Source organism: Varroa destructor, unplaced genomic scaffold (assembly GCF_002443255.2).
Source record: "Varroa destructor unplaced genomic scaffold, Vdes_3.0 BEIS01000003.1, whole genome shotgun sequence".
NCBI lineage: Eukaryota > Metazoa > Arthropoda > Arachnida > Mesostigmata > Varroidae > Varroa > Varroa destructor.
The window spans coordinates 41,477,348-41,490,997 of NW_019211456.1; the positions used below are offsets into that span (position 1 = coordinate 41,477,348).

The following is a 13,650-nucleotide window of genomic DNA, read 5'->3' on the forward strand; positions in this document are numbered from 1 at the left end:
TCCAAGAAGGCAAAGATCAATTCGTTTAAATGAAAGGCGTGCTCTAGACGTGTTTTTTCTGGACAATGGCACACTGGCACACACATCCACAGCGTGGTATCGATTTTCTTTCTTTTTTTCTAATCTTGCCAAAAGACTGAAGTATTTTATACGTTGACATGGGACAAATTATGTCCAAAAAGAAAGAACCGGCGGGCCGAAACACACACATATCGGTTTGGTTTTAATTTCCACATATACGAAAAGCAATCAATAGCGTCTGATCGACGGCTAGATCGTAGCTCCAATTACGTAAGTATGGAAGCCGGTACGGGAAAGATGAATACAAAATGACATATCTAATAGTAGCGATGAACGTGACAACGTCCTCGGTTTTCATCGGTTGAAGTATTTATCCGGACCTGTCATGTCCGTGCAGCCACAGGACTCGAAACTACTCAAAGAGCCATATCTCCAGCCGAGAAAGATTTGTCCGCTGATTCGCCCCGAGGCAGGTAGCAATTTCTCGCTTTCTTTACTCCGTACTACTTGTTTACTTTCGCAGCTGGAAAGGCGAATGTTGTCACTTAAGATTAATTAACATTCTGTTTTTTTAATCGACGCTCTCCCTCTTTCTCGTTTTTCTTCCTGAATCTACAATTCCGCCGCACTAGTTTATCCTAAAAGCAGCGAAAGAGTGCTGACGAGAACCCATTCGGCCGCTCGTGCTGGCCCGCCGCCCAAGCTCACTGCAAGCATTCACAATAACAACGGTAGTAACAATACAGTGCCCACTTATCATCAGAAGAAGAAGTACTAGGGCGGTGGTTATACACCGGTCACTGGGGCTACTTCCGACGAAGACATTAGCAAAGGGCGGAAGCGACTGCAAAAAGCCGGTCAACGCGAGCTTCGCTGTCGGTGGCAGTACTTCGACCAAGCTTAGAGGAAATCACTGTTGAATAACTTCAGGGAAAATAAATGAATGCTTATATGGCCATAATGACGTAGTAGTGACTGGCGCTCGCTGTATTATGTTTAAGCCCTCTGATGTAGCATAACGACACCACCGTCGTCGTAAAAGTCGTGAAAACGACGCTATAAGCTACGTCGGGCCAGGAGCGATATTGTCGAGAACGATTGCTGTGAAGAATGCTGTTGAGTGATGATGGTGAACGCGAATAGACCTCCTAAATGACGTCGGCAAGCACGAGCTGCCAGCCAATGTTAAAGTTTCTTCGCTGTAGAAGCAGTGATCGTGGCTGCTCGTGGCCCGTGGCGGCATTTCCACAACAATGAACACCCACTAGTAGACGTTCTAGATTAAGCACCTTAAAAATATTGAGCCACTGCGGACCGGATATTCAACAGCATATGCTGTCTGGCAAGCACAACTTCAGGGCTATGCATATATGAACTTATCTTTCTCGAAGAAGACGAGGACGAAGGGTTCCACGAGTGAGTTTGCTGAGCGGAGCCTCTCTCACATATTTTGTGTGGGTATCTTCAAATGTATATATGGTGTTTAATAGCATTTTTCTGCTTGTGTATGGATTAAAGAAAATATTTCAAAGCGAATTATCATTACGCGACTCAATCATGTATATACATATATATATATATATATATATATACTTCGTACGCTATGCCCTCTGAAGTTGGTATAAGCACGTCATGAAAGTATTTACTGCAGATGATGAACAATTCTATTGATTCCAATTGCGACGGGCGTAAGGCAGGTTGTCCTGCCTCCACGAGCACGTTCAAAACCTAGCTTTCTAGCATCCATAAAAGTTCGAAACAATTGACAGGTCTAAAAATGGCGGCAGTGGCCAAAGATCGCTCAGCTTCAACAGGCTTTACCATAGAGCATCAAATCTGTTCATCTACACATACAGGTTTAGCTGTAAACAAGATGTGCACAGCAGGGTATTCTCATGCTTAAGGCTCAAGTATGAGAAATAGAAACAAGTCTAGAGAAAAGTCCAAAGGCAAGAGCGATCCCTGTGAATTTCCTAAGGCAGAGCTGACGGGACGCGTGGAGGTTGCTGGATATTACCTAACAAAGACTGAAGTTAGGAGAAAATGCTTTTAGCATAACAACGATCCTGTTGGTGATGATCGATCGTGATAGCTTTGCAACAGTGTTATTGTTATAGCACAGATCAGCTGCGAAATGAAAGCGAAGACATCACAAACCGAACGGCTGTATAACAACAGCACTTTGGTAGAAGCTCGTGACCTATACTGGCAACTAACAGAACAAAGGCTTTCTTGTTCGTCTGCCTGTTTAGGCCCGTCCTTTTAATGAAAATTCACCAGATTTATGCACACGGCCATATAAATGTTTATTCTATCTGGGATTGAATTAATCCTCAGTTCTATATCTTCTGAACAAGAAAAGACCACCATTGGCCCTTTTTGCCCCTTCTCCTACTTACTTTTTCCGGTTGATACGGTCTAAGGAAACAGCGTAAAGTTAAACAAATAGCAGTTTCCTCTGTTCTTAAGCCAATCAACACACCATACGAAAGCTAACTTGGGTTTATCTGACATCTAAGTATATAGCTCTACACCACAACGAATACAGTGAATAAAATGCATGTATTAACGACAAGTAGTAGAGTGGCCTATCGCGTTCGGTATTCGACAACACTTTTAACCGGAAATCCTCTATCTGACTTGGGTTCATACTTGCCGGATACCTGGCCAAGGAATCTGTATGTTCTTCATACTGAAAGGGCACCGGACACATGCCTGCCCGCGGATAAAGGCACAACATCAACAAAGACAGTGGAAGGGCTGTCTTCCACAACAGAGCTTCTTCGTAGTCATGCAACAAAAGTCATGAAGCAACAAACATACAACAATAGAAACAACAACAACACTGAGAATAGACACGACTCGTGTAGTAGACGCAGTCCCTGATTCTGCCACAGTTGCCATGGTTACAACTGATAATATTGGCACGGGCATCTGGCGAGGTTGACTGCTTGTCCCTGCTGGCCTATGACGTCTGGCTCCCTTGGCCATCACGTACGGGATCAGCATGAGCCGTCATTATCACCGGCGATCTCTGCGTGTGCGATAGCGTTCGTTTATGAGTTGAATGCAGCTGAGCCGATGAAGATGAATACAATGCGATTGCTGTAGAAGAATCGTCGAACCAGACAATATTGTCGTTATCGCACGGTACCGATCTTATCTGCAACAATCAGTACAATTATTACGTATGCGGTAACACCACTACAGTGTCGTTAAATTAAGCAACACTCAATTCACTACACTGGCTAACAGCTTGCGCTATATACGGACCGAGTGCAGAGAAATAGAAAAGGAAACCTAATCTTATTGTTTCATTGTTGCCGTGAGCGTTTTTCAGCGGTCCTCTTCAAGCTTTCAGATCGCGCTGCCCGGAGCTTCACGACTTGAATATGGCGTGTCACTGTTTTACTATATGAACCTCACGTGCAGTAATAACATCATGTCACTAGGCGAAAATTCTAACTAATATGATAATATAAGATGTACTCGCTGGGGGTTGACTTCAGAGGATCCAGTTCTCTGGAAGATGAAGGCTTATTTTCAGGATTACATACAGACGGTGTGTTCGTTTGAACTAGATCGATTTGTTTGGTAACATGAGACAGGCTATTCTCTTTTTTTAAGTGATTCTAAAAATGAAGTCATGTTCTCGTCGGGTGCGCACGTACTGTCTTCGTGATGACCTAGTGGGTAACGTATTGGCACGCCAATCTTAGGGATACGTTATGGTCTAAGTTCGAATCCTGGCATCGACCAACGTGCTAGGAGCCAGCCATCCGATAGAATGCCTGACGGCGATATCGGGCCGAAACACAGAGGTGTGTATGTATTACGTGTGTTTACATTCATATAATAGTAATCCAAATCAAATTGGATAGGAAATAGAACAAGTCGCAAAGGTAGCGCCGTGAATGCTTCCTGCTATTATCTACTGCCCATCATCGATATCTGAGTCTTGCCGACGTTTGAGCATTTCGTTCGGCGCGTACACGGCTTTATATCTGATACAATAAATACGTTTATATAATGCAGCTTCTTCTATCTATATACAAACATTGTTAGTCTACTTGCACCTTTGGCCTATGCGTTTTCAAGCTCAACAAACGAGCAATTTCGGTTGTTTATTCGGTCATTGTTGTATTGTGTTCGAAAGGATCATAGAGCGACGAAATGGCATAGTTGAAAATTGTGAATTAGTCTCATACGATAGGCATAACACGCATGGAAATACAGAACGAGTGGCATTTTTTCTATAGACTCTTTCAGTCACAACAGAAACAACGGATGCTCATGCATCCTGTCGCAGATTTTCGTCGATATTGCGTATCGAAGTGACCAAAGCGATTGCGCCTACGGAATTTTACTCAGCTCAAGTTAACAGCTCAAGCAAAAACCGTCTCGACAAGCGAGTAGAATCCGTCTATTTAGGCCCCTTAGGTCCTGCTGGTGATGGTGTTTTCAGTTGTTTTTCAGGTCCTCTTTCGCGCCGACCAGCGGCCTCAGCTATTTTGTCGGCCGGCCAGTCGTTGTGTAATGATTGGGTAACCAGTTCGTCCAACGCAGTTCAACAACGCTGCAGCAATAACGGCTGCAGGGTCGGCGCACAGCCCAAATGGCGATGACGGTAACAACGGTATCTACAATTAAAGGGGACTGTGACTGGCGCGGTGGACTTTACTGAAGATTTGCATAACCGTTACGAAGACAAAAAGAGCATAAAGAAGGCGAGCAGTGAAAACGTTGTGACTGGCAGCATCGTCAAGTGAAAAATACGAAAGATCCTGTGTCATTGCACCTTATTATTGGAGAATAACATCTAAACTCAACCGAACGGTTAGATAATATGGCTCAGTTGACCGGTTGCGAACGATCGTCAGCCTGCGCTTAACGAATTCACGTTCAGGTCGAGGATCCTCCTTTGGATCATAGATTGACGTAATCAAGAAACGACATCCTGCCAAAGAAAGACACCGGCTATCCGGGTTAACGAAGCGTGAGAAAAAGATGCTCTCGCTGAAATGGCACTCAGTGGTGACCACCCTGGCCGTCTGTTGGCTTGTCGTTAATTAGCGATACAACATAATGGGTCTCGATGAGATCCTTGATCGGCTCGCGATAGACTAAATCGTCAGTTTTTTTATTCTAGATTGTTTTCAACTACAGTAGCAAGACAATGCTAGGGGTGCCGCATGATGCGGAATCAATCTTTCCTGTTGTTCTTGTTGCAAAGGGATGAAGAGCAACTTCAGAATTTACAATGTACATGCAACGATGCAGAAGGCGGACTAAAACTATCAAGCTGCCCGTTCTTTTCATCACGTCGTCGTCATGACTAATATCATTCAATGAGGAAAGTTCGTCATAATGTGCTCGCCACAGGACGCTAGATATGATGTAAAAGATTACACGCTACTCTACCCATCATACAAGTCTATCTAGGCTGTGCTATATCAAAGCGTACCTAGCTATCTATTCAGCAAACCATAATTAACAAGGATACTGCCGCGCTAATTCAAATTTCAGCGTTGGAAAAAAGTATTACCAGGTAATAATAATAATAAGACTCATGAGAAAAGTAAAGAATCAAGCACGATAGGATATTATTATGAAGATTAATGGCTGTTTGTATGATCGCCATGTTGCTTTCATAGGTCTGTTTGAGAAACCTCGAAAAAAGTGCAGTAACACTCATTACGGTTAGACTGTCCTATACCTGAAAATATGTAACTCATAGAATATGCTCAGATCGAATAAAAGGAAATATATTTATGAAGCCTAGTAAAAAAAAAAGTGGCAGCAAAAACGCGATACTGATGCACGGTAACATGCCAACCCGCGTGAGCGAAGCAACGTAATTTCGGTCGACAGATGCGGTAGACCCGAGTAGTTCGACTGGATTTAGTAGGGTATTGAAACAAGGATTGTCGAAGTATGTGGCTTCTCGTTCTGTTCGTGTTGCAGATTTACACATTCCTGTGTTAATATTTTTGGGTAGTATATTAGTACTTTTGCATTTGCTTTTAATACGGCACAACTAATAACTTGTAAACTTCAGTGATTATCGTTGAATCGTTTCCCCTACACAAAATGACCGCCGCTGATAGTGACCAACGTTACGAGCATACAGAGTTCATTAGGTAAACATAGTACTTACATCATCTGTTCAGACCATATTAAATCGATACTCAGTCGTTTCTGATGTATGCTATGCTATTACAGAGTTTGCGGAAAAGTGCTGGCCTTTGCAGAGTAAGGCTACAGAACTGTCTTATCTCTATATAGTTTAACTTAATTCGATGATCCCTATACCGATATCTAATAGTGCATAGAGGCTTACTTATACACTATGAACACAGAAGACTACTTCCTTGTATTGACTGTGTCTGAGTTTCCTCAAGTCCGCTCCTTAGCTCCTAGCTGAACTGTGTTCAATCAGTCGGCATCTATTTCAAGATTCACCTGCCCTAAGAAAGTTACCTTTTAGCCAATTCAGCCCAATCTCCATACCTTCATAACTACCCAGTAGGCCTTCGTGGACGTCTTTTGAATTCCAAATGAAACACTGTCACCGATGTGGAAAAGATTGTCAACCTAGAAAACAAAATCGTCGCGTAAATCTCTCTCGTCCATTAACGGGAAGTTCTTGCTGGAAACGACCTTTATACAATAGGGGGGAGCGACCAGTGAGTGATAAGTAGAACCTTCGTTCATCTACGAATTGCAGGCGACAGTACGGCGGCCCACAGATATAAATGTTCAAACACAACACACGCGGTACACCCAATAGGCGTTCGCAAGTTTGTCATATTTGAGACGCATATACAATTTTGCATAAGGTATTTTTTAGTATAATTTATCCATGTCATCCTTTATGATCCATGCGCGTGCGTGCCTGAGGGCAGCGGAGAGCTGAAAATTAGGTCGACGGTCTAAGCGACACCGCACACGACACGCCATGTTGAAAAAGATGCCAGTCACAAAACAGTGTCATGGAATCGAACCATGGAGCGCAGTTTTCTGCCTTCGTCACGTACTTCGATAGCTTAGCTGTCATAGCGCACTTCTATCGATAGACAAGAAGCCCATAAACTTCTTCTCGACTGATGATGGTAATGATTGCTTGCGCTGCTGTGACTATTTCGCTTGACGCCGTGTTAATACCATATTTGTAGACACATGTGTAGTTATTATACTTGCAGAGAACAAAAGAATTATTCATCTACCCTTTTTGACCTGCCTGTCACCCTTTTATAACAACGGCCGAACACATATCAATCGTGGCAAAAAAAATTATAATGCCGCAACAACAAGTGCAACACGGGATTCTAGCAGGGCCTGGTGTTATTTAAAAATCATCAATATTTCTGTGCTATTAAGTATCACATCAGCTAACTGATAGTAGTAGAGTCACCAATGATATTCATTATAAGCAATATAACAACAGTACAAATGGCCAATCGCTCGGAGAAACCTTTGTTGACATATAGACGTTTCGAAATAGTCGTTGTCTAGTTCTACCATAAGGGTTTAACGCATCACTTCGACGGTTTTTTCCTCGCGGTAGCATTGAATTACTCGAAGTTACTTGTCCTTATGGTTCTTGAATTGATTAGTTGAAGCTCCGCTGCTTTGTACAACTGTCGTTGTCGGTTGTTTCTTACTGTTTAGGTTTATCATTTTTGTTATCATTTGTAGCATATCCCGTATAAGACCACGTCATACCTGAAGGCAAAGCTTTATTTGGGGGTGCCATTTGCATAGACGGAACATTCAAAATCTAGATAATGTACGCGAGCGAATATTGGGCGTTTTGTTCCGACCTGAAAGATGGCATCGCCATACATGACAATGATGTTATCAACGCTGCCTTACTAAGCCTGATAAACAGGGATGCATAATTAAATAAATCCGTCAAACCTAAATACACAGAAAGTAACGAGCGACAGCGCACGATGAAGCAAACGCTGTGGGCAACAGGCGTCAATTATGGATTATCGATAACTTGTCGATAAGTTCCTTTTTCTTTTTTGTTTACGTCTGCCAGACCGAGACGAGGTTACTTGATGTTCACTTATGGCAATCGGGTTTAATTTGATAATGACGAACTACGGTATTCACTGACAACCTTACTGAAAATATACGATATGAGCTTCGACAACGCTGGCCAGGACTTCCCATCCTTTTTACATTCACATATCCATCATTTGATCAAGTAAGGATCATTTCACGGAACCTACCCAGCTAGGTTACTTAGTTTCGATCATGGCGCTCCTGTCACAATGCCCTAAAAGCTCTTATTCTTTGAAATAGCTCTGTTGCGGGTCTAAGTTTAGCCGGTTTCGTTCGCTCTATTCGAACGCTTTACAATGCGGTACGCTTTTCAAAGCTATAGGCCTACGATGGCAAGTTGATGCATCGGCTGTCGACGAAGTGGCTCACTTGGAGCATTACAAGAAGATCGGTTATCGATCTTCAGAGCAAGCGCTGTTAGTTCAGTAATGCGTACACTTCACTCGAATTCGCCTGAATACGATACTTTTGGCCTGTCGAAGGCACTGCATTGTAGTAACCACGGCCAAGCCTCGAATAGGGGTTTTAGGGAGATTTTTGGCCGTAATGTTTGCATAGAAATGTCTGTCAAAAATCCTAAATCTATAAAATACAAGCAAGGGAAATGTAAAAGAGCGAGTGTACTTTTCAAATGGTTATATCGAAAGATAGCAAGACGGCAACTTATTCGGTCTGAAGTGATAAAAACCCTTCATCTAGTCAACGCCCGTTTGTTCCCTTGTCCAGCATTCGTTGACTTCAACATGGTTTGAGGTATCTCTTAGGAAGCTGCGAAGGATTAAGGCACGTTAAATACTGCCGTGTAACAGCACGTGTGGTAGCGATGGGACACCTGGTTGTCTGAAGGACGCTGAAAGCTTAAGAGTTGTGTAATCAGTAGCAAAAGCAGAGCCACATTATTACTTGATATTATCCATTAAGTTGTTTAGTACCCCCTAACGAAGCATCTCGGATGTGCTGCTGACTTATTGGTCATTTGCAGTGTTAGAATTAGTGAAATCGAGCTTAAAATCGCTCGCTGGAAGTCGATGTCCACTACGGTGCCATATTAGACCAACTTTTCGTTCCTGTGATAGGACCACATTACCAAAATTGCCGACAAATACCTAGAACATCCATATGATGTTATGCCAATATCAGGTGCTACCACTTGTTCTTGACCATAGATTACATAATTATTCATTATAATTTTTTTGCAGCAACTCACTGCTTCTGCGTTTATTCCTATCGTTTATCCGGCGTTTTACTCGTCTTTGTCACGAATCTCATCTCAACACCTGTCACAGTTTTATCAACTTTTTGCCGATGGGAAGCAAGTCCTTCTGACATATTGATTTTGACAGCTTGTTACAAAATGCGCCGCTGGGCTCTAATCTATGTTCCGTTGTTTTTATGAGGTTACCCGCGTAGCGACGGTCTGCTACGGGATACATATAGTACTATAGCAGCTCGACTCGCTAAACTCATTGAACAGATATAGTCTATTTCTTTTTTTTATTATTTACATGTGCTAACTGCACAGAGTTCTGGGCTTCAATGTCTTTTTATATCATTGTTTATAGCTAGATAATCAAAAATATATATAGCGCTATATCGAGAGAAAGACCAATAATTTCAAATGAGCTAGGCGAACGAGAGATAAGTTTATTCGGGTTCTTGTTTGGGCCAGCACGTTGACTTGTATTGATCTTTACTTTTTTGCTTTGTCTATACGTATGTTGTAGTCTTTCTCATTGACATGGGACTGAAGGGCTGCCAAAATAAGCCAACAGGGGTCTTCTAAACGTCAAAATGGTAATTAATATCTAAATATAAATGTGCTCTCTTTTAATCGCCTGAGAGATTGTTGTTAATAGGGCATTGATATTCGGTGCGGACAGAAATACGTATCATAGAGATGATGCTTAGCGGAACGTCTCAAACGCAAACGTAAAGTTGCATTATTTGAACGTAACGGTCATAATGATGGTGGTTTTTTGCAGTTCTAGGACACTTAAAGCAGCCGTTCCCATATCAGCGTCGATGTGCCTATAATTCGGAAGATATTTTTCCTTAGCGCTTACGAGACGTCGCAGTTCACACGTAGTCTGCTAATCTATCATACCTACCATGATGCATTTTACATATATTTTTCTCGCAAGTTAAATCAAAGCCTGTAGTTTGGGGGAAGGTCCAGTTCGCATGCCCATTGAGCAAAGCAGAACTTGTCGGTTTATTGGGGCATCTGTGTGCAGGTTCAAACGCTGTAACAAACAACCTCGCAGCGAAAAAGAAAATTCTCGATAATGACGGTCTAGAACATTGCTAATACGAATGGTACGATGATCAGTGCTACACGATGCGTTAGTGTTGTCGTTGTTGTTTTTATCGTTGTTGCTGCTGGCCACTCTTGCGTCTGTAGTTTCGGCGCTAGCCTCTGTCCTGCTAGTGCCAATGTGCTACACACACGTAATTTGTGTGCTAAAAGCAAGCGTGCGATTAAGATATTGTCTACTACTTTTGTGAAGTCGAAGACAACGAGCGTGAAGTAAGGCCTATGACACTGTGACGACGGCGGCCGCGAGCAGTAGAAACACTAGTTTAGATCGAAGTAGAAGTGGAAGGAAGAGGCGTCACCGTATAGATCAAACGAGCCTCAGCAACAATAACAACTACGTAAGCCGAATGAAAAAATAACAATGTGCGAAGTAAACACATCACGGCAACAGCAACCTCAGCTACCTCAACAACATTGCTACCGGTAATAATAAGTAGCAGCAGTAGCAGCAGTAATCAGTGAAAACAAAATAGTTTTGCATCTACGGCAACAGCACTAACGATAATAGCAGCCTCCTCTGCGAGCGAACACGCCCTCAATTGCAAAAAAAAAAACAAAGAAAAACCACGCGATTCGTAGTTACATTATCAGATCAAAATTAAGTAAGGATGCCAACAAGACATTGGTAGATAGGCAGAGAGCACACGGCATGAAAGGAAGAGAGGCAGATAGATAGACAAGAATCGGAAGCTCTTCAGCAGAGTATGTAAGCTACCCAGCGGCAGCACCATATCCTGAGTTGAAAAGAAGAGTTTACAAACACGGACTGCTATGATCATAATACGAGTAAAATACTATTCAACTGGTTGGACACTACTGAACGTGATAGCCATGCTGTGAACTTTGATGTAACTAAAGCAGCACAATGAGCCGGATACATATATGCACACGCAATATCATGGCGGCGGCGGCGGCGGCCCGGTAAACGGGTCGGCAAGATGGCGCAAACTATAGTAATCATTAAGTGAAGAGCACTGATACAACGATCTGTAGGTATTTTAACTGTTATTATTGCTACTGCTGTGGCTGACGAAACGACTTCACCGGCGTCAAATCAGCGCCGGTCCGTTCCTTCAAATTACCTTCGTGCTGACTCAATGACAACACATCGCTAATAGATGCAGTCCAATGGACGTGTAGAGTTATCCCAGTAGGTGGATAATTATGGTAAAATTTAGTAAGAAGAAACCCTAAGTCAATTATTCAGTAGTGCTAGCGGTGGCATGTTTGCCATAGTAACACGTTTTTAGGATAAACGATGTCTTCGTTCGTGTTTTTGGTAGTAAGATGATACCCTTAGAAAAGGAATGCCAATTTTATGTACGAATTGTCAACGAAAGAGCTAAACTAACACGAAAAAAGCCTGAACAACGCTCAGTTAATTGCTTTCAATGGTTGATGAGCTTAACCAGTGGCCCAGCGTTATTTACACTAACGGCATGGAATGAAAAGTGATAGTAGATCATTCAGCCATATCATACAATTTCAGTCATATGTGACATATGTTTACATAAGAAACAATAACATAAAGTACATATACTTACATATAAAGCAGTCCGTCGTACTTACGACGCGTAAATGTGGGTAAAACTGTATTCCCTTATATATCAGAACTAAATAAAGCACTTCGACGTTTCTGGTTAGCCGCCAACGGTTGAGAGACATAATAGATTAGAAGAAGCGGAGGACCGGGCATGCAAAGCTTGTCTTTGACATTGACGCTTGCTTGTCTTTGACATTGACGCCGAGATTGACGCTTGCTTGGTCGTTTGAATGCGGCGGGTGCAGACACTTACCGAAAGCCTACACGAACCGTTGTACAGTAGATATTCTAAGAAGGTTACCCGCCCGCCCGTCCGCCGCTGGGTCATGCTAACCTTTTTTTCTTATAGTTAGACTATGATTGCAGCCGTTGACATCGGGAAAACAATGGTCTCGAATAATTCGTAGTCTTCCGTAAAAGCTGGTCTCTCTCTCTCTCTCTCTCTCTCTCTCTCTCTCTCAGGATAATCCCTTTCTCAGTTAGAAGACAAACCTCACGTACAGCACCTCACGGCAATTAAAAGTGGCAACGACGTTGGCACAAGCCGATTGGTCAAACACAACACGAAAGATAAACTAGAATCAATTATTTGTTTCTTGGTTCACGTTAGAGAAAGTATAACGTAGATAGCGTATAGCATCTACTACTAAATTAAACTTTTGCCGCATTAACCGAGGCAGGAAAACCTCACCCCCTACCAAACGACAAGTGCTCCTGCTTTTACTGCAATTGCCCGAAAATCACGTTGAACCTGTCGTTCCGCCGTTCATGTGTGTGTATGTAACGCATGGCTTGAGCGGCCAGGCGCCTCACGCAGCATTTGTCGTTGGCAATCTTATGTCTTCAGTCATTTCGCGTCTGCTGCACGCCTTGTCTGAGAATCGTTTCTATGTTTTTGTTGTGTTTTTTGCATTTTGCAGGATGTTTTTAACTGTCCTCCTGTGTCTGTCGGCGCAGCCAGACGGGATGAAATCACCGCTTTATTCGCCTAACAAGTCTCAAGTGTTAGCCAGCTTTAGACGTTGGCCGGGTAGAATCAAATGACGAATTAGACGGATCGACAGCATTTTCTCCGACCATTGCATGCAGAAGTCAACCGCTTGAGAAAGAGGAAAAAGGGCGGACAAGAGTGAGAGAGAGAGAGAGAGAGAGAGAGAGAGAGAGAAAACGTAGCATAAAAATTGTATCAAGTTAAAAAATTTACTATTGTAATACATGTGAGTTGAGAACAGAGATAAACCAGTAGCTACCTATTGCTCTGTCTGGTGCCAGTTTAGGGTGTGTCAAAGGAAGGAGAAATCTGCATCTGTCCGTGTCGCCACACTGTCTTCTAACCGTGTCCAGGCATCAAGTAGCGTAGTCCATTCGATCTATCAAAACGGAGCAATGGTAGTCACTTCAGCGACGCATATTGGTACTCCAGGGTCAGCGATTACTACAGCCGGACTAGAGTCGATAGCAGCACCAGAATGCCTGAGTGAGATCCTCTAGCTAGCTTCATGCTAGGGTTTGACCGTGTTACATGTAATGCGTAGCAACGCTTCTGGACGTATGTAGAAACTCAGAAGCGTTCCATTCTACCATAGGTCGGCTATAATTAAGTTTAACTTGTAGAACACCATGCAACACACCACGAGTTATGGCTAGACTCTATTAAAATTCGGACTTGTTTACGGTTTGAGTGGCCTAGTGCATA

General features: G+C 42.8%; 1 long non-coding RNA gene across 1 annotated transcript in view; it reads right to left on the reverse strand.

Annotated features, from left to right (window-relative positions):
• Positions 1 to 2,261: 2,261 nt before the first annotated feature.
• LOC147756959 (uncharacterized) overlaps positions 2,262 to 13,650 on the reverse strand; it is a 99,288-nt gene continuing 87,899 nt past the window's right edge. The window contains exon 4 of the long non-coding RNA XR_015322891.1: positions 2,262 to 3,184. This is a non-coding gene — a long non-coding RNA (uncharacterized LOC147756959). The remainder of the gene's footprint in view (positions 3,185 to 13,650) is intronic.